The sequence below is a fragment of the Triticum aestivum genome, chromosome 2B (genome assembly GCF_018294505.1).
Source record: "Triticum aestivum cultivar Chinese Spring chromosome 2B, IWGSC CS RefSeq v2.1, whole genome shotgun sequence".
Lineage (NCBI taxonomy): Eukaryota > Viridiplantae > Streptophyta > Magnoliopsida > Poales > Poaceae > Triticum > Triticum aestivum.
The window spans coordinates 683546849-683567711 of NC_057798.1; positions in this window are offsets into that span (position 1 = coordinate 683546849).

The window sequence follows — 20863 nt, forward strand, 5'->3', positions numbered from 1 at the left end:
AGTCCTTGGTGTACTTTGTTTGCGAGACAAAAGTACCTTCCTTAGTTTGCTTGATTTGCAGACCAAGAAAGAATTTGAGTTCACTCATCATAGACATCTCAAACTTCTCCGACATTAGCTTCCCAAACTTTTCACTAAAAAGAGGGTTAGTTGAATCAACATAAATTTGGCACACAAAGAGTTCATCATTAACCCTTTTAGTAAAAAGACTAGAATCAATTTTCCCAATTTCAAAGCCTTTTTCAATAAGGAACTTGGTCAAGCATTTATACCATGCTCTAGGAGCTTGTTTAAGTCCATAAAGAGCTTTGTGAAGTTTGTAAACATGATTGGGTTTCTTAGGGTTGAGAAAGCCGGGAGGTTGTTTAACATAAAACTTCCTCCTCTATTTCACCATTTAGAAAAGCACTTTTAATGTCCGTTTGGTACAAGGTGATATCATGGTGATTAGCATAGGCAAGTAAGATGCAAATGGACTCAAGTCTAGCAACGGGGCCGTAAGTCTCACCATAGTCCATACCTTCGACTTGTGTGTAGCCTTGGGCGACGAGACATGCTTTGTTGCGAACTACTTGTCCATCTTCATCTTGCTTGTTGCGAAACACCCATTTGGTACCGATGATGTTGTGGTTGTTGTCGGGCTTCTCAACCAATGTCCAAACTTGGTTCCTCTCAAAGTTGTGTAGCTCTTCATGCATAGCATTTATCCGATCCGAATCTTCCAATGCTTCTTCGACCTTCATAGGTTCAATGCTAGAGATGAAAGAATAGTTTTCACAAAAGTTAGCTAAACGAGTTTTAGAGCGAGTGATTCTCCCAGTTTGAATATCATTGTAGATTTGCTCTACGGGATGGTCTTTAGCAATTCTTGCTCGAACTCGTGAAAGCTTTTGCTTGGGTCTTCGTTGAACATCTTCTTCATCATGTTCTTGTTCTTGGCCTTCTTCATTGTTGGCATTGTCATTCTCTTGTGGTGGTGGAGAAGGAGGTTGTTGACGTTCATCTTGATGCACTTCCTCGTTTTCTTCATCTTGGTGTGTCCCACTTGTGGATGCTTCTGTATCAACTCTTGGTTCACCTTGTCGTGAAGTAGAAGCTTCCACTTGAATGGACGAGGTACTCTCCTTCACCTCCGTTGGACGGACCTTGCCAATAGACAAGTCTTGGATTGCTTCCGAAGGATCTTTGTCTCCTACATCAATTGGCAATTGCTCTACTTGCGAGCCGTTAGATTCATCAAACTTCACATCTACCGTCTCTTCAACCTTTCGGGTGAAATTGTTGTAGACACGGTAAGTGTGAGAGTTTGAGCCATAACCTAGTAGGAAACCTTCATGAGACTTAGGAGCAAATTTAGAACGGCGATGCTTATCAAGAATGTAGCACTTTGAGCCAAATACTCGAAAGTATCCAACTTGGGGTTTGTTACCAGTGAGTAGCTCATATGCCGTCATGCCGAGTAGCTTGTGAAGATACAAGCGATTTGTTGCATGACAAGCTGTCTCAACCGCTTCTGCCCAAAAGTGCTTCAGCGTCTTGTACTCATCAAGCATCATTCTCGCCATTTCGATGAGCGTCCGGTTCTTCCTCTCAACAACTCCATTTTGTTGAGGTGTGTACGTAGCCGAGAACTCGTGTGAAATCCCTTCTTCGTCAAGAAAGGTGTCCACATTTGCGTTCTTGGACTCCGTTCCATTGTCGCTGCGAACCTTCTTGATCTTCACTTCAAATTGGTTTTGGGCCTTCCTAGCGAAGTTTTTGAAGATCTTTTGGACCTGCGATTTATCATCGAGAAAGAACACCCATGTAAATCTGGAAAAATCATCAACTATAACTAGACCAAAAGAATTTCCACCGAGACTCTTGTAAGAGTTGGGACCAAAGAGATCCATGTGAAGTAGCTCGAGTGGCCTCTTCGTGGTCATGATGTTCTTCACGGGATGCCTTCCTCCAACCTGTTTACCTGCTTGACAAGCACTGCAAAGTCTATCCTTATCAAATATGACATCATTAACTCCAAGGATATGATTCCCCTTAATAAGGTTGTCAAGGTTTCGCATACCAACATGACCTAATCGTCTATGCCATAACCAGCCTTTTGAGGATTTAGCAATGAAGCAAGTTTTAGGTTGGGCCTTTTTAGTGAAATCAACAATGTAAAGATCACCTCTACGCACACCAGTAAAGACCATTTTATGATTATCTCGACGAAACACTTGGCTATCTACTTCAGTAAATAGAACATTGAAACCGAAATCAGCGAGTCTAGATATTGAAAGTAAGTTGTAACCAAGAGATTCAACGAGCATGACATTTTGTATGGAGCTATCATGTGAGATGGCCACTTACCCTTTGAGTTGTCACCGAAAGTGACATACTTTCGAGGACTATCATTATCAGCTAGCTCACGAAACATGTCTTTATCTCCGGTCATGTGTGTCAGGACCCCGACTCGATGTCACATCGATCTAGCCGGTAACACCTCATATCACTTTGCGGCCTCACGCACGGTATCCCCACGAGTGTCGTCTTACCTTTTCCCGGGACCGTTTGCGCCTTTTGGCTCACGTATATGATAGTGTCGCTAGCATCCATATGATAAGGAGCCCGGGCTGACATGACTAGTCGTAAACCCAAGTGGCACAGACTTACAGGGACAGGCATCCATGAACCAGCTTCGAACGTGTCGGTCATCAGCAAGTGGGTCCGGGCTGTAGCACTGGGCTAGCAGGACTCCGGTAAACCGGGCTGTAGCGGGCTAACAGGACTCCGGTACTCAAAGCGTGACATTTCCCCGAAGGGACAGACACAGGAACGAAGAAGGACACATGCCGGCCAGCCTAAGTGTTCCAGAGCAGTAGCAAGCTACCATGGCTCAGCGGTAACACTAGGAGACATTTCCCGGTAAGAGAGGCTACTAAAGATAAACAACTAGATAGTCAGATCCCACACATAGCAATACACATTACACGTACGCATAACATGCAAGTATGTGCTGTACAACATGGCATCACAGCATAACTCAACAATCATATAGATAAAGGCTCAGAAGAGCCATCAGAGCATTTATTGCAAACAGGGGTCACAAGACCCATCATACAGAGCATACAAGCAACAAGCGGAAGCATTACATGTCTGGGTACAGACATCTACAAATGAAAAGGCTGAAGAGCCTGACTATCTACAACATCCGATCAAGATCGTAGCTGAGGTACTAGCTACTAGTCGAAGTCCACGAGAACACTAGTAAGACCGAAGTCTCCGCTGCAAAAACATAAATAAAGCAACATGAGTACAAAGGTACTCAGCAAGACTTACATCAGATCCTATCATACATGCATCTGTATCAAGAGGTAATGTGGGGTTTAGTTGCAGCAAGCCAGCTTTGACTCTGTGGCTATCCTGTTCTACGACTACCAGAAACTCTGGAGGTGAAACAACGTACACGAGTCCACTAATCACCACACAATACACTACTATGGATTCATCCCCGTCTCCCTACGAGAAGGCCATCCATAGCACTCACACTTGTCTTGAGCATTTTATAGTATCCACTTCAAGTTGTCTATGTACCATGTAAGCATCCAAGAAGTCCATAACCGCGGACCCGGCTATTCGAATAGATCATGTTAACCCTGCAGGGGTGTACTTCTTCACACACGCTCTCGCCACTTACCGCCATGTACACGTCATGTATCTCGGCAACCTTCAAGCGGAAGCCTGGCGAGGGTGTCGGCCACGACCTGACTAACCACACAAGACTCTAGCCCAGGTTTATCGCCTATTCGGGTTCCATCCGCAAGGAGATCCGGCCGGGGTGTCGCTCACGGCCCCAAACGATGTGAGCAGGGTTCCCGAGCCCACCAACCGGGTGCCACTCGGTACACCGTGCCACGTGTGCCTAGTCTGTCCCAAGCCCACCCTGCCGGGTGCCACTTGGTAGAAAAATAGCACTACCTACAAACACCAGAAACTAGTTGCGACTCCTGGACAGAGACCAAGTTGGTTAATAAGTCGAGAGGGGTCGAGTTACCGGAACCCAATGTGTGGTAGTATCGAGTCATTGGACAACATACACAGAACTCAGTGCTTAAGGACGGTTCCAGTGAGACAACCCACCATGTACTCCTACATGGCCTCTCACCGCTACCTTTACCAAATCGTGTTCACACACTTAACTCTCAGCAATAGAACATATCGTGACACTCCAATTCATTCCCAATGAACCAGACCTGACACACTCTAAGCAATAGCAGGCATAGCATGGTAGGAACACATCAATGGCTTCAATCAACTCCTACACATGCTAGTGGGTTTCAACTATTTACTGTGGCAATGACAGGTCATGCAGAGGAATGGGTTCAACTACCGCAGCACAAAGTAGCAGATGAATCGTTGTTGTCCTAATGCAATAACTGAGAGCAGGAGCGAGAGAGTAGGGTTTTATCGAAATGAACAAGGGGGGGTTGCTTGCCTGGTAAATCAACAAGGGAGGCACTGCTTCACAGACAGGTACTCTGGAACGTCTCCGGAGCAGGACCTATCGAGAAGGAACGGTGCCGGCAATCAATACACAATCATATGCAACAATATGATGCATGAACATGGCATGTAGATGTGATGCTGTTGAGCTAATGCAACTAGTGTTCAATTGCTTGAAGTCCATTTGAACCAAAGGTTCAAATGCATTTCTAAATTAGGTCTCTTATATATGCCATAATGTGTTTTCCCATATTCAGCATGTATAAGTTGGTTTTTCATGCATGAAACTAGTACAGATGGAAAGGTTGCATTTTTCTGATAATTTTTCATATATAAATTATTTAAATCTGAGCTACGGTTGAATTGATATGAATTTTTGAAGTTTAAATCAATTTCTGGATTTTCTGAATTATTTTAATTCCAGAAAATGTATAATTGCGTCAGCATGACGTCATCATTGCATCAGCGGTCAACGCGGCTGTCCAGGTCAATCCTGACGTGTGGGGTCCACACGTCAGTGACACTGGGGTTAAACAGGGGTTAAACTAACTTAATTAAAAGGTTAGGGGCACCGGGGCCCACATGTCAGCCTCAGGGGGGGGGGGTTAGCGCGGTTGACCGGTCAATCCCGCCGGCGTTTAGCCGCCGGCGAGGCCGAGCGCGGCGGAGGGGCTCGGGATCGCCGTTCCGGCGACCATTCGGGCGGCGGAGACCACCCACGCGAAGCACGCGCTCACGCGCATCCAGTGGAGCACGCGGAGGGCTGCGGGGGCGGCGGAGCTCGCCGGAGCAGAGCTCAGGGCGGCGGCCAGAGTTCGGCAACTTGTGGCCGCGGCGTTGTGGTGCACGGCAGTGGAGACGGAGGGTTCCTACGGGCTCCTGGCGCCACCAGGAACACGGGGACGTGCGCGGAAGGGACCGGCTTGGGCTTGTGCCACCGTGGCGCCATGGCCGGCGGCGAGGAGCAATCGGCTCCGGTGAGAAGGCGGCTGGAGTGCGGGAACGAGCGCGGGGAGGAGGGGAAATGGAAGAGGAGCTCACAGCGAGGTCGATGAGCAGCTCGGTGGTCTCGGGGAGGCGGCGGAGGCGGCGAATTGACCGCGGCGAACTTCGGTGGCCGGCGACGGAAACGGCGATGGTGGCGGCGTTGCAGCACGTCCGGGAGGTCCGTAGCTCAACGAGGAGGTGGAGGGGGTTGTGGCGGAGCTCGGAAGCGGGTCGGGGAGGCGAGGGGAGGCCAGTGGCTACGGCGATGCCCGTCGGTGGCGGCGGTGGTTCTCGGGTGAGAGGGAGAGAGAGCAGGGGGAGAAGAGGAGGGCGAGGGAGAGTGAGAGCGGTGCGGGGCAGCTGCGTGGCTTCGTCCGGGGCATCGAGGGAGTCCGGGGAAGCAGGAGGTGGCCAGCAGGGGGGGGAGGTGGCGCGCGCGCGTGCCGGCGAGCGTCGGGCACACGCCCTCGTCCTTCTGTCCGAGGAGGGAGACGACAGAAGGCAGCGGGGGTGGGCTGGGCCGCCAGCTGGAGATGGGCCAGGTAAGTGGCCCAGGTAAGTTTCTCTCCCCTTTTCTGTTTTCTTTTCTAATTTTCTGACATTTGTTTGATTTAATAAATATATTAAATCATTTAATTTTATTATGCCAATTTTTGTAGGGGCTAATGGTATTATTCCAGAGCTCTTTTATAATTGGCATAATTTTTGGACCATATTTCATATATATAGAAATATATTTCCAATGCAAATATTTATCGAATTAATCCAAATGGCCAAAATAAATGTCCATGAGCTCCTAAAAATATTGTTTTGATTTTTATCTCTGTCCAATATTTTCAGAGGGCAACATGAGCATTTTCTTGGACCCTTTTGGAGAAATTTTTATTTGGGTCATTTTCAAAAATGATTCTGAGGGTTTCCACCAATCCTCATTTCAAATTTAAATGAAATTTAAATATGATGCACAAATGAGCTAGCTAGCCTAAGTCATACCAGACTAGGGATGTGACAACTCGCCCCCACTTGAAAGAATCTCGTCCCGAGATTCAGGGGTCGACGGAAAGAAAGCGGGGTACTCCAGTCGAAGACGATCTTCTCGCTCCCAAGTAGCTTCTCTCTCGGAATGATGAGACCACTGAACTTTGAGAAACTTGATGTTCTGACGTCGAGTAACACGCTCTGCTTGATCAAGAATGCGAACCGGGTACTCTCGGTATGTGAGGTTATCTTGGAGATCAAGCGTTTCGTGGTCCACTCCGCGGATAGGATCCGAGAAGCAACGCCTGAGTTGAGAGACGTGGAAGACATCATGAACTCGAGAAAGATGTGGGGGTAGTTCCAATTGGTAGGCAACCTCTCCTCGTTTAGCGAGAATGCGAAAAGGACCAATGTAACGAGGAGCCAACTTGCCCTTGATACCGAAACGATGGGTACCCTTCAAAGGAGTAACCCGAAGGTAAGCTTGGTCGCCAATTTCATAAGTCATATCCTTATGATGACGATCATACTGACTTTTCTGACGAGACTGGGCTGTTTTCAAATTCTCACGAATGATGCGAACTTGCTCTTCTGCCTCCTGGATCATATCCGGTCCAAAGAATTGTCTTTCACCGGTTTCTGACCAGTTCAAAGGTGTTCGACATCTTCGTCCATAGAGAACCTCAAAAGGAGCTTTCTTGAGGCTGGATTGGTAGCTATTGTTATAAGCAAACTCGGCGAAAGGAAGACATTTCTCCCAATCCATACCGAATGAGATAACGCAAGCTCTGAGCATGTCTTCGAGAATTTGATTGACCCGTTCCACCTGACCACTCGACTGAGGGTGGAAAGCGGTACTGAAGGAAAGATGGGTTCCCATGGCAGTTTGGAAACTCTCCCAGAAATGAGAAGTGAAAAGACTGCCACGGTCTGAATTGATCTCTAGTGGAACACCATGAAGTGACACTATTCGAGAAATATATAAGTCAGCAAGCTGACTAGCAGTGATACTCTCTCGAACAGGAAGGAAGTGAGCCACTTTGGAAAGACGATCAACGACTACGAAGATAGCGTTATTCCCTCTCTTGGTCCTGGGAAAGCCGGTGATGAAGTCCATACCAACTTTATCCCATTTCCATTCAGGAATAGCTAAAGGCTGAAGGGTGCCAGCAGGTCTTTGATGCTCTGCCTTAACGCGACGACAAACGTCACATTTAGCAATGAACTCAGCGATTTCTCTCTTCATCCTAGTCCACCAGAACCTCTGGCGTAGGTCCTGATACATCTTAGTACTACCGGGATGAATCGTGAGAGGAGATTCATGCGCCTCCTTAAGAATCAATTGTCGCAAGATGTTGATTCTTGGGAACCACCAAGCGATTCTCAAAGAAAACAACACCACGATCATCCATAGAGAAACATCCACCAACTCCCTTCTTAATGTTTCTCTTGATCCGAGAAATTCCTGTGTCTTGCTTTTGAGCTGCGATAATCCGATCTTCAAGATCAGGTTTCGCCACCAGGGTAGAAAGGAATCCGCGAGGAGCTATGTGAAGGTTAAGCTTACAGAATTCCTCATGGAGAAGTGGTTGGCCTTGCTGCAACATGAGATTGTTGCAATAGGATTTACGGCTTAGAGCATCAGCCATGACATTGGCTTTGCCTGGGGTGTAGGTAATCCCTAGATCATAATCTGTGATCAACTCCAACCAACGTCTTTGCCTAAGGTTCAGATCCGGTTGGGTGAAGATATACTTGAGACTCTGGTGATCGGTGTAGATCTCGCAACGTTTACCAAGGAGGTAATGTCGCCAAGTCTTGAGTGCATAGACTACGGCTGCAAGCTCTAGATCATGTGTAGGATAATTCTCCTCATGTGGATGCAACTGTCGAGATGCATAGGCAATCACATGACGATCCTGCATAAGAATGCAACCTAGTCCTTGTCGTGAGGCGTCGCAGTAGATAATAAAGTCTTTAGTGAAATCCGGTGGCACAAGTATGGGAGCAGAAGTCAGGCGTCTTTTCAGTTCCTGAAAACTGTACTCACACTGTGGGGACCACTCAAACTTTTTATCTTTCTTGAGAAGTTCCGTGAGGGGTTTGGCTACTTTGGAGAAGTTTTCAACAAAGCGGCGACAATAGCTGGCTAGACCAAGGAAACTCCTAACTTGTTTAACGGTCTCAGGTGGAGTCCAATCGAGAACGGCTTGAACTCTCTCGGGATTGACAGCAATGCCCTTACCAGAGATTACGTGGCCTAGGTAGGTCACTTCTGGCAACCAAAATTCACACTTGGAGAACTTGGCATAAAGGCGGTGCTCTCTGAGTTTTTCTAACACAAGTCTAAGATGTTCGGCATGCTCTTCCTCGTTCTTCGAGTAAATAAGAATATCATCGAGGTAAACCACGACGAACTTATCTAAGTACTCCATGAAGATCGAGTTCATCAAGCGGGAGAATGTGGCTGGGGCGTTGGTTAGACCAAAGGACATGACAGTGTACTCGTACTGACCATAACGAGTGACAAAAGCTGTCTTGGGAATGTCCCCATTTCTGATCTTGATTTGATGGTAGCCTAACCTTAAATCCATCTTGGAAAAGACTGAGGATCCAGCGAGCTGATCATACAGGTCGTTGATCCTGGGAAGCGGATACTTGTTCTTTATCGTGACCAAATTAACGGGACGATAATCTACAACCATCCGGTCCGTACCATCCTTCTTCTTGACGAAAAGGACGGGGCAAGCCCAAGGAGAAGAACTAGGACGGATGAAACCCTTTTGCAAGGACTCATCGAGTTGTTTCTTAAGCTCGACTAGTTCTAGGGGTGCCATCTTGTAAGGTCTCCGGGAGATTGGAGCTGTTCCTGGGATAAGATCTATGACGAACTCTACATCTCTGTCAGGTGGAACACCTGGCAGTTCCTCTGGAAAGACATCCGGAAAGTCACGGACTACCGGGATATCTTCAAGGTCTGGAAGAGGGCTGGCATTAAGAGAATAGAGCTGACGCTTTGCAACTCTAGTGGAGACGGTGACTATCTTGCCAGATGGGTGTGTAAGTTGAACAGATCTGGTGTAACAATCAATCTTGGCATGATGGGCTGTCATCCAGTCCATACCCAAGATGATGTTAATATCTGAGGACTTGAGGGCTACAAGTGATGCAAGGAATACAAGTCTGTCAACAAGGATTTCGTTACCATGGCTTACACTAGAGGTTTGCCATTTGGATCCAGGAGTTTGGATGACTAGCGGAGTTGGCATTTCACAAAATGACAGGTTGTGCAAATTAGCATAGCTTTCAGAAATGAAGGAGTGAGATGCTCCAGTATCAAATAGAACTGATGCTGGGTGACAATTGACAAGGAGTGTGCTAAGAACGACATCTGGATCATCATGAGCGTCTTTAGCTGAGACGTGATGCACACGTCCACGTTCGGTGGGGGCTGACTTGACACTGATCATCTTGCGTGATGGCTTAATACAGCCAACAGTCTTCTCGGGCTGGGGTGGAGCATAACTAGTCTGAGAGCAGTCACGTGCATAGTGTCCTGGCTTCCCGCATGTGAAGCAAGTCCCTGAGGTTGGATGGGGACCCGCACTAACAAACGGTCTACCAGTAGGCCTGGGTGGAACATACGACTGAGTTGGAGAAGGCACCACATAGGATGGCCTCGGTGCATATCCGGAAGGAAGAGCGGAGTTTGGAACCCAAATCCGGCGCTTCTGGGAACTAGAACCGGAGGAATATCCCAAATCACGGGTGTGCTTACGAGACTCCTCGTAAGTGAGTTGAGCTGTCTCTGCATTGATGGCCTTGTTCACAAGGGCTTGGAATGTATCACAATGATGCAGGTGGAGATCACGACGCAACTTGGGGTTGAGACCCTTCCGGAACCTAGCTTGCTTCTTGGCGTCCGTGGACACTTCTTCTGTGGCATAGCGGGCAAGGTTCTCGAATTCTCTGCTATAAGCATCAACAGCCATCTTACTCTGGGTGAAACTACAGAACTCTTCTCTCTTGCGATCAATGAGGGCCTGGGGAATGTGATGCTCGCGAAAAGCCTCAGTGAAATCCTTCCAGGTAGGAATCTGGCCAACTGGAAGCATAGCCTCATAGTTCTGCCACCAAAGACTAGCAGGACCTTCTAGGTGATATGTGGCATAAGTGACCTTGTCATCTTCAGCTACGTTCGCGGAACGCAGCTTATGGGTGATGCTACGGAGCCAGTCATCTGCATCGAGTGGCTCGATGGAATGATGAAAGGTAGGTGGGTGCAAGCGGATAAAGTCATGAATGGTCACAGATCCCTTGAGCTGATGTGCGGTATTCTCCTCGATACGTGCCAACAAACGATTAGACTCACGCTTGTTCCTCTCCATCTCTAGCATGAGCTCTGTCAACGAAGACTGGTCGGGAGGATCCTCATCCCTACCATATCCATGGTTCTGGCTACGAGCAACGGAACTTCGCTTAGCCGATGACATCCTGAGAAACGAAACCAAGGACGGAATCAGCATCAACTAAAGACTGTAGAATGTAGGACAAGGAGTTAGTATCACTCGAACTCCTAGGGCAATTCCGGCGGCATAACGGCAGTAAAATGCTCAGAATGAGACATCATACTAAAAATGGGGTAGTACAACAACTCAACATCACCACTCAAGGTTCTGGGATAGTACTAAACAGACTACACCGGAAATACTCAAAACTGGGGTATGACTCTGATCAACCAGTCCTATGGAACTACGGAGTAGTAACACGTGATCCTGATAGACGGAAGAGAAAGCCTAGTTCCTTAACCCCGTAGGAAAGATAGGATGACTCAGATCAGAAGACCATGAGGTATAAGGAGTAAAAAGAGCCTTACGTTCCATCCCACAATCAATTCCCTTATATAACTAAAGAATTTCTAGACTCAACTTCGACCAGTTTGGCTTGGTAATCCTACAGGCAGTCAAGCTCTAATACCAAAGCTGTCAGGACCCCGACTCGATGTCACATCGATCTAGCCGGTAACACCTCATATCACTTTGCGGCCTCACGCACGGTATCCCCACGGGTGTCGTCTTACCTTTTCCCGGGACCGTTTGCGCCTTTTGGCTCACGTATATGATAGTGTCGCTAGCATCCATATGATAAGGAGCCCGGGCTGACATGACTAGTCGTAAACCCAAAGTGGCACAGACTTACAGGGACAGGCATCCATGACCCAGCTTCGAACATGTCGGTCATCAGCAAGTGGGTCCGGGCTGTAGCACTGGGCTAGCAGGACTCCGGTAAACCGGGCTGTAGCGGGCTAACAGGACTCCGGTACTCAAAGCGTGACATTTCCCCGAAGGGACAGACACAGGAACGAAGAAGGACACATGCCGGCCAACCTAAGTGTTCCAGAGCAGTAGCAAGCTACCATGGCTCAGCGGTAACACTAGGAGACATTTCCCAGTAAGAGAGGCTACTAAAGATAAACAACTAGATAGTCAGATCCCACACATAGCAATACACATTACACGTACGCATAACATGCAAGTATGTGCTGTACATCATGGCATCACAGCATAACTCAACAATCATATAGATAAAGGCTCAGAAGAGCCATCAGAGCATTTATTGCAAACAGGGGTCACAAGACCCATCATACAGAGCATACAAGCAACAAGCGGAAGCATTACATGTCTGGGTACAGACATCTACAAATGAAAAGGCTGAAGAGCCTGACTATCTACAACATCCGATCAAGATCGTAGCTGAGGTACTAGCTACTAGTCGAAGTCCACGAGAACACTAGTAAGACCGAAGTCTCCGCTGCAAAAACATAAATAAAGCAACATGAGTACAAAGGTACTCAGCAAGACTTACATCAGATCCTAACATACATGCATTTGTATCAAGAGGGTAATGTGGGGTTTAGTTGCAGCAAGCCAGCTTTGACTCTGTGGCTATCCTGTTCTACGACTACCAGAAACTCTGGAGGTGAAACAATGTACACGAGTCCACTAATCACCACACAATACACTACTATGGATTCATCCCCGTCTCCCTACGAGAAGGCCATCCATAGCACTCACACTTGTCTTGAGCATTTTATAGTATCCACTTCAAGTTGTCTATGTACCATGTAAGCGTCCAAGAAGTCCATAACCGCGGACCCGGCTATTCGAATAGATCATGTTAACCCTGCAGGGGTGTACTTCTTCACACACGCTCTCGCCACTTACCGCCATGTACACGTCGTGTATCTCGGCAACCTTCAAGCGGAAGCCTGGCGAGGGTGTCGGCCACGACCTGACTAACCACACAAGACTCTAGCCCAGGTTTATCGCCTATTCGGGTTCCATCCGCAAGGAGATCCGGCCGGGGTGTCGCTCATGGCCCCAAACGATGTGAGCAGGGTTCCCGAGCCCACCAACCGGGTGCCACTCGGTACACCATGCCACGTGTGCCTAGTCTGTCCCAAGCCCACCCTGCCGGGTGCCACTTGGTAGAAAAATAGCACTACCTACAAACACCAGAAACTAGTTGCGACTCCTGGACAGAGATCAAGTTGGTTAATAAGTCGAGAGGGCTTGGAGCGCCCGGAGCCCAATGTGTGGTAGTATCGAGTCATTGGACAACATACACAGAACTCAGTGCTTAAGGACGGTTCCAGTGAGACAACCCACCATGTACTCCTACATGGTCCCTCACCGCTACCTTTACCAAATCGTGTTCACACACTTAACTCTCAGCAATAGAACATATCATGACACTCCAATTCATTCCCAATGAACCAGACCTGACACACTCTAAGCAATAGCAGGCATAGCATGGTAGGAACACATCAATGGCTTCAATCAACTCCTACACATGCTAGTGGGTTTCAACTATTTACTGTGGCAATGACAGGTCATGCAGAGGAATGGGTTCAACTACCGCAGCACAAAGTAGCAGATGAATCATTGTTGTCCTAATGCAATATCTGAGAGCAGGAGCGAGAGAGTAGGGTTTTTATCGAAATGAACAAGGGGGGGTTGCTTGCCTGGTAAATCAACAAGGGAGGCACTGCTTCACAGACAGGTACTCTGGAACGTCTCCGGAGCAGGACCTATCGAGAAGGAACGGTGCCGGCAATCAATACACAATCATATGCAACAATATGATGCATGAACATGGCATGTAGATGTGATGCTGTTGAGCTAATGCAACTAGTGTTCAATTAGCTTAAAGTCCATTTGAACCAAAGGTTCAAATGCATTTCTAAATTAGGTCTCTTATATATGCCATAATGTGTTTTCCCATATTCAGCAGGTATAAGTTGGTTTTTCATGCATGAAACTAGTACAGATGGAAAGGTTGCATTTTTCTGATAATTTTTCATATATAAATTATTTAAATCTGAGCTACGGTTGAACTGATATGAATTTTTGAAGTTTAAATCAATTTCTGGATTTTCTGAATTATTTTAATTCCAGAAAATGTATAATTGCGTCAGCATGACGTCATCATTGCATCAGCGGTCAACGCGGCTGTCCAGGTCAATCCTGACGTGTGGGGTCCACACGTCAGTGACACTGGGGTTAAACAGGGGTTAAACTAACTTAATTAAAAGGTTAGGGGCACCGGGGCCCACATGTCAGCCTCAGGGGGGGGGGGGGTTAGCGCGGTTGACCGGTCAATCCCACCGGCGTTTAGCCGCCGGCGAGGCCGAGCGCGGCGGAGGGGCTCGGGATCGCCGTTCCGGCGACCATTCGGGCGGCGGAGACCACCCACGCGAAGCCCGCGCTCACGCGCATCCAGTGGAGCACGCGGAGGGCTGCGGGGGCGGCGGAGCTCGCCGGAGCAGAGCTCAGGGCGGCGGCCGGAGTTCGGCAACTTGTGGCCGCGGCGTTGTGGTGCACGGTAGTGGAGACGGAGGGTTCCTACGGGCTCCTGGCGCCACCAGGAACACGGGGACGCGCGCGGAAGGGACCGGCTTGGGCTCGTGCCACCGTGGCGCCATGGCCGGCGGCGAGGAGCAATCGGCTCCGGTGAGAAGGCGGCTGGAGTGCGGTAACGAGCGCGGGGAGGAGGAGAAATGGAAGAGGAGCTCACAGCGAGGTCGATGAGCAGCTCGGTGGTCTCGGGGAGGCGGCGGAGGCGACGAATTGACCGCGGCGAAATTCGGTGGCCGGCGACGGAAACGGCGATGGTGGCGGCGTTGCAGCACGTCCGGGAGGTCCGTAGCTCAACTAGGAGGTGGAGGGGGTTGTGGCGGAGCTCGGAAGCGGGTCGGGGAGGCGAGGGGAGGCCAGTGGCTACGGCGATGCCCGTCGGTGGCGGCGGTGGTTCTCGGGTGAGAGGGAGAGAGAGCAGGGGGAGAAGAGGAGGGCGAGGGAGAGTGAGAGCGGTGCGGGGCAGCTGCGTGGCTTCGTCCGGGGCATCGAGGGAGTCCGGGGAAGCAGGAGGTGGCCAGCGGGGGGGGGGGGGGGGGGGGGGGGGAGGTGGCGCGCGCGCGTGCCGGCGAGCGTCGGGCACACGCCCTCGTCCTTCTGTCCGAGGAGGGAGACGACAGAAGGCAGCGGGGGTGGGCTGGGCCGCCAGCTGGAGATGGGCCAGGTAAGGGGCCCAGGTAAGTTTCTCTCCCCTTTTCTGTTTTCTTTTCTAATTTTCTGACATTTGTTTGATTTAATAAATATATTAAATCATTTAATTTTATTATGCCAATTTTTGTAGGGGCTAATGGTATTATTCCAGGGCTCTTTTATAATTGGCATAATTTTTGGACCATATTTCATATATATAGAAATATATTTCCAATGCAAATATTTATCGAATTAATCCAAATGGCCAAAATAAATGTCCATGAGCTCCTAAAAATATTGTTTTGATTTTTATCTCTGTCCAATATTTTCAGAGGGCAACATGAGCATTTTCTTGGACCCTTTTGGAGAAATTTTTATTTGGGTCATTTTCAAAAAAATGATTCTGAGGTTTCCACCAATCCTCATTTCAAATTTAAATGAAATTTAAATATGAAGCACAAATAGCTAGCTAGCCTAAGTCATACCAGACTAGGAATGTGACAATGTGATCGGTACATCCACTATCAAGAACCCATTCCTTTCCTCCTGACATATATCCCCGAAGATTTGCCATAAGACCAAAATGTCTCATTGCATCATCAAGATCGAAGTCACTATCATCATCCTCATCATAGTATCCATGTTCAACATTGTAATGTGGTGGATCAAATCCTAGAGAGGGTGATTCATTAGAATGAGTTTGACAATAATCTTGTCTATGAATTCTTATAGCTTCGGAAATAATGTCACTAATAATACCAACATTTCCTTTGGCACGCAAAAGGTTTGTAAGCTCAAATAGACGATCACCAAACATAGGATCACTAGTATTCATTTTAGTCAAAGCAATAGACTTATGGAGAATTTCATCTAGATTTTTCAAAGAATAATCAGGAAATCGTTCCTCAAGAAATTTCCATATGGTGTAGGCACACTTAAAAGTAGGCAAACATCCAATCAAGTTTCTAGGCAATCCTCTAATGATAAGTTCGGCAGTTCTAAGATTCCTAACCATGTCAATTGACTCATCATGGGTTGGATGCATAGGATCAACATAAGGTGCACAAGGGCTAGCAATGTATTTGTTAAAATGATATTGATTGAAAATAACAAGCATCTCATTTTTCCACTCACGAAAATACTCTCCATCAAGAATAGGCACTCTATGTTTAAGACTCCCCAAAGTAGACTCATCCATCTTCCTCCAATGGTGATTAAACCAAGGCAATGGAGACCAATGCTCTGATACCACTTGTAGGACCTTGAGAAGAGGTGTCTAGAGCCGGGGGGGGGGTGATTAGACACTAAGTACCAAAGTTGCAGTTTTTAAGTTTCTTTAAAGTTTGAGTGGAGTTTAGGCACGAGTTTAACATTCACAACACATATCAAGCAAGCATGCAAAGAGTATATGAGCAGCGGAAAGTAAAGCATGCAACTTGCAAGAATGTAAAGGGAAGGGTTTGGAGGATTCAAACGCAATTGGAGACACGGATGTTTTCGGCGTGGTTCCGATAGGTGGTGCTATCGTACATCCACGTTGATGGAGACTTCAACCCATGAAGGGTAACGGTTGCACGAGTCCATGGAGGGCTCCACCCACGAAGGGTCCACGAAGAAGCAACCTTGTCTATCCCACCATGGCCGTCGCCCATGAAGGACTTGCTTCACTAGCGGTAGATCTTCACGAAGTAGGCAATCTCCTTGCCCTTACAAACTCCTTGGTTCAACTCCACAATCTTGTCGGAGGCTCCCAAGTGACACCTAGCCAATCTAGGAGACACCACTCTCCAAGAAGTAACAAATGGTGCGTTGATGATGAACTCCTTGCTCTTGTGCTTCAAATGATAGTCTCCCCAACACTCAACTCTCTCTCATAGGATTTGGGTCTGGTGGAAAGAGGGTTTGAGTGGAAAGCAACTTGGGGAAGGCTAGAGATCAAGATTCATATGGTAGGAATGGAATATCTTGGCCTCAACACATGAGTAGGTAGTTCTCTCTCAGAAATAGGATGCTGGAAGTGTAGGTTTAGTCTGATGGCTCTCTCCACGAATGAAGAGGAGGTGGAGGGGTATATATAGCCTCCACACAAAATCTAACCGTTACACACAATCTACCAAACTCGGTGGGACCGAATTGTTAAACTCGGTCAGACCGATTTAGCAAATAATGTGACCGTTAGGGTTTTCGGTGGGACCGGAATGCAACTCGGTGGGACCGATTCGGTTAGGGGTAGGGCATAACGTAATCTTGGTAAGACCGATTACACAAACTCGGTGGGACCGATTTTGGTAATAAGCTTTCTAGAGCGTTGGTCAGGCAAACTCGGTTTGACCGATTATCAAACTCGGTGGGACCGATTTTGATAATAAGTTAACCAGAGAGTTTGCATTGTAATCTCGGTAGTACCGATTGCTCAAACTCGGTGAGACCGATTTTGATAATGGACATACACAGAGAGATTACAATCCCATATCGGTGAGACCGAGATCCCTATCGGTGAGACCGATTTGCCTAGGGTTTGTGGCAGTGACTAAGACATCCAAACTCGGTGGCGCCGGATAGGAAGAATCAGTGGGGCCGAGTTTGACTTTAGGTTTAGGACATATGTGTGGAGGTGGGAAAGTAGTTGAGGGTATTTGGAGCATATCACGAAGCACTTTGAAGGAAGAGGCTCATTAAGCAACACCTCATTCCTCCTTGATAGTATTGGCTTTTCCTATAGACTTAATGTGATCTTGGAGCACTAAAATGTAAAATGAAGAGTCTTGAGCTTGAAGCTTGAGCCAATCCTTTGTCCTTAGCATCTTGAAGGAGTTCCCACATCCTTTAGTCCATGCCACTCCATTGTTGAACTTATCTGAAACATACTAGATAAAAGTGTTAGTCCAACAAGAGATATGTTAATTACCAAAACCACCTAGGGAGCACTTGTGCTTTTAGAGATCGGATAACCGGACTCATTATGGAGAGGGACACCAAGGAGGCAAGAGGCTTTTGCACACAAGGGAACACCCAGGTGGTCTTCTTCAATGATCGTTATACCCGCTCTTCCGCATGTAGCCTGCCCTTGGATAGGATATGTTAAATAATCCTACTTTTTCCGCTTAATGCAATAGTTGTACACCTAGGCCTCGTCGCATTGTCCAAATAAATTGTAAGTAGTACGTAGCGTCAGCTTCTTATTACTGTCCTCATATTTCCTATTGAATCTTTATTCAATATTGCATCCGTACGTTCTGGTACGGCTATTTTGCTGGGGGCTTCTTATCGAGCCCCATACTATGGCAAGGAAAGTCCGAACACTTTCAACAGTGCGGCACCCCGAATTTATAGCATTATATACATCAGCTCCGAATCATGTCTTGGGTCAAAAGTTGGGTTAGCCCGGCTCCCTTGTTTTGGTACCTTACGTTCTATTATATCAGCTAAGGTAGCGCAGGGAGAACTACTGTGATTGTGTCCCGGTTCTGCCGGACGAGCACCTCAGTAGAGGAAGCCGAAAACTGACCGTCATGATGCGGCGAGAGCTGATCGCTGTTCGCGAGGTACCAAAATCCCTAAAGATTTTTTCCGCTTAAGGCGATGAATCGGCTTCGGCCGATTTAGGCATGTATAGCGCCCCAGTTTGGCTTTCCGAATACTAGGGGCTTCGCTGAAATTTAAAATTGTAGGCTTCTATGGTCAAGTGAGAGTTATAAAGCCGAATAGTCCGATTGCCTTGTTCGCTGCGCCAAACATCTCCTTAAAGGACCAACACTTTGGATAAAGGATGTTTGGGTTTCCACGAACACCCCAGTACTAGTTACAAGGGGGCGGAAGCCGACGACTGGCCTACTTTCAGATTTTGATAAACGACCGCGGAGAAGGTAATATTTTAAATCAAACAAAAGTGTTTCATAGCACAAATAAACCAGTTATCATATTACACGAACGACATGAGTACATTCACTCAAATATTATGTTCTTTGGACATTCATTCGCTACAAGACGAGCGCCTTTCATAACGCCATCATAATATTTCTCAGGGCAGCGATGCTCCTTGCTCTCCGGGGTCCATCCTTCATGAGCTTCTCAGCGTCCAGCTTGCCCCCATGCACCTTCACGCGGGCAAAGGCCTATCGGGCACCTTCAATACATGCGGATTGCTTGATGACTTCTAGCCGTGGACAGACATGCACCATCCGCTTCACCAGGCCAAAGTAGCTGCCAGGCAGGGGCTCGCCAGGCCACATCCGGACTATGAGGTCCCCCATGGCCTGTTCTGCCGCATTGTGGAGTTCGACCAGCTGCTTCAGTTGGTCACTCAGAGGCATCGGGTGTTCGGCCCCAGTATATTGGGACCATAACAGCTTCTTCGTAGAGTTCCCTTCTTCAGCGCGATAGAACTCTACAACATCCGAAACGCTGCGTGGCAGATCTGTGAATGCCCCTGGAGAGCTCCGGATTTGTGTAAGTAAAAGAAATTACTCCTCCACATGCTTTCTTTGCATAAAGAATGCCTTACCCTCCGCTATCTTCTTGGCCGCCTGGATTTCCTGAAGGGCCTTTTGGGCTTCAGCCTTGGCGTCGGCCGCGCTCTGGAGGGCCTTTGCAAGCTCAGATGCTTGCGTCTTGTAGTCACGCTCCAGGGAGCCAAAATTTTGGCCGAGCTCCTGGAGCTCTTGCTGCACCTCTCCAACCCGAGCATCTTGCTTCTCTCGCTCGGTGTGCTCCATATCCGCCTTGGCTTCAGCCACGGATAGCGCTTCCTTCAGGGCCGCCACTTCGGTTGCAGTCCCTATCAAAAGCCATGATGCTTTTTATTAGCATCACCAACTTTTTTGTCCTTCGTACTACATACGGACGGGGTTTCTCTAACCTTTGTTCGCCTCGAGCTACTTCTTAATGAGGCCGAGCTCTTCTTCGGCCTGCCCCAGTTTGCGCTTGAGTCCAGCAACCTCAGCCATGCGTGCCACGGCGGTCAGCAGCAGTGCCTGTTTGATTCATACAGACAAATACTATTAGCTTCCTGCGTTCCTTTTTTTAGTTGACCCTTTGTTCGGCTTTTCTTTCCGAACACCAACCAGAGCGTCAGGGGCTACTATCTATCAGGTGATATTTCCTCACACTTTCTTTACCTCAAAGCCGGTTAGCAGGCTGGTGCAGGCTTCGGTCAATCCGGTCTTGGCGGACCACACCTTCTCAATCACCGTACCCATAAGGGTAAGGTGTTCATCCTCCATGGAAGCGCCTCGAAGCACTTCCAACAAATTATCCGATACCTCCGGCTGGGCGGAGGTCATCGGCACGGCCGGCTCGCCCCCACTCCCTGAGGGACTGCTTACCGGAATCTGGAGCCTTTGTAGGCTCCGGCACGATAGCCGGCCGAGAGCCAGGCTTGCTATGGCTCCCGACAGCATAATCCATGGGGTTCTCATCCCCCATGTGTCCGGCGCCTGAGATTTCGCCTTGAGGCGTCTCCGGAACCGTCGCCTCCTGCTCGGGCATCCTCTGGGACAACACCTCGGTGTCATCCGCGGGTCATGGAGAGGTCACCGTCGGGAGCGAATTCATCTCCGACTCATTCAGAGACTCCTCCGAAGAGGACTCATCGAGATCAGACCCGGCCGGACTACATACACGTGTTCAGTGTCATTACAAACTATGAGGTCGAAAGTCGCACGAAAAAATATTAGGGACTACAGATACTTACGACCTCGCCCAGGGTTTGCCCCTGGGCAGCCACTCCTCGTCACTAAAAGTGGCAGTCGTGTACTGATCTGGAAGGGACGCCTTGCCCTTCTTTGGCGTCCCGGCCTCCCCCGACGTGGCGGCCTTCCTTTTCCTCTCCTCCCTGGCATGGGGAGGAGGCATTTCTTCATGATCTCCCC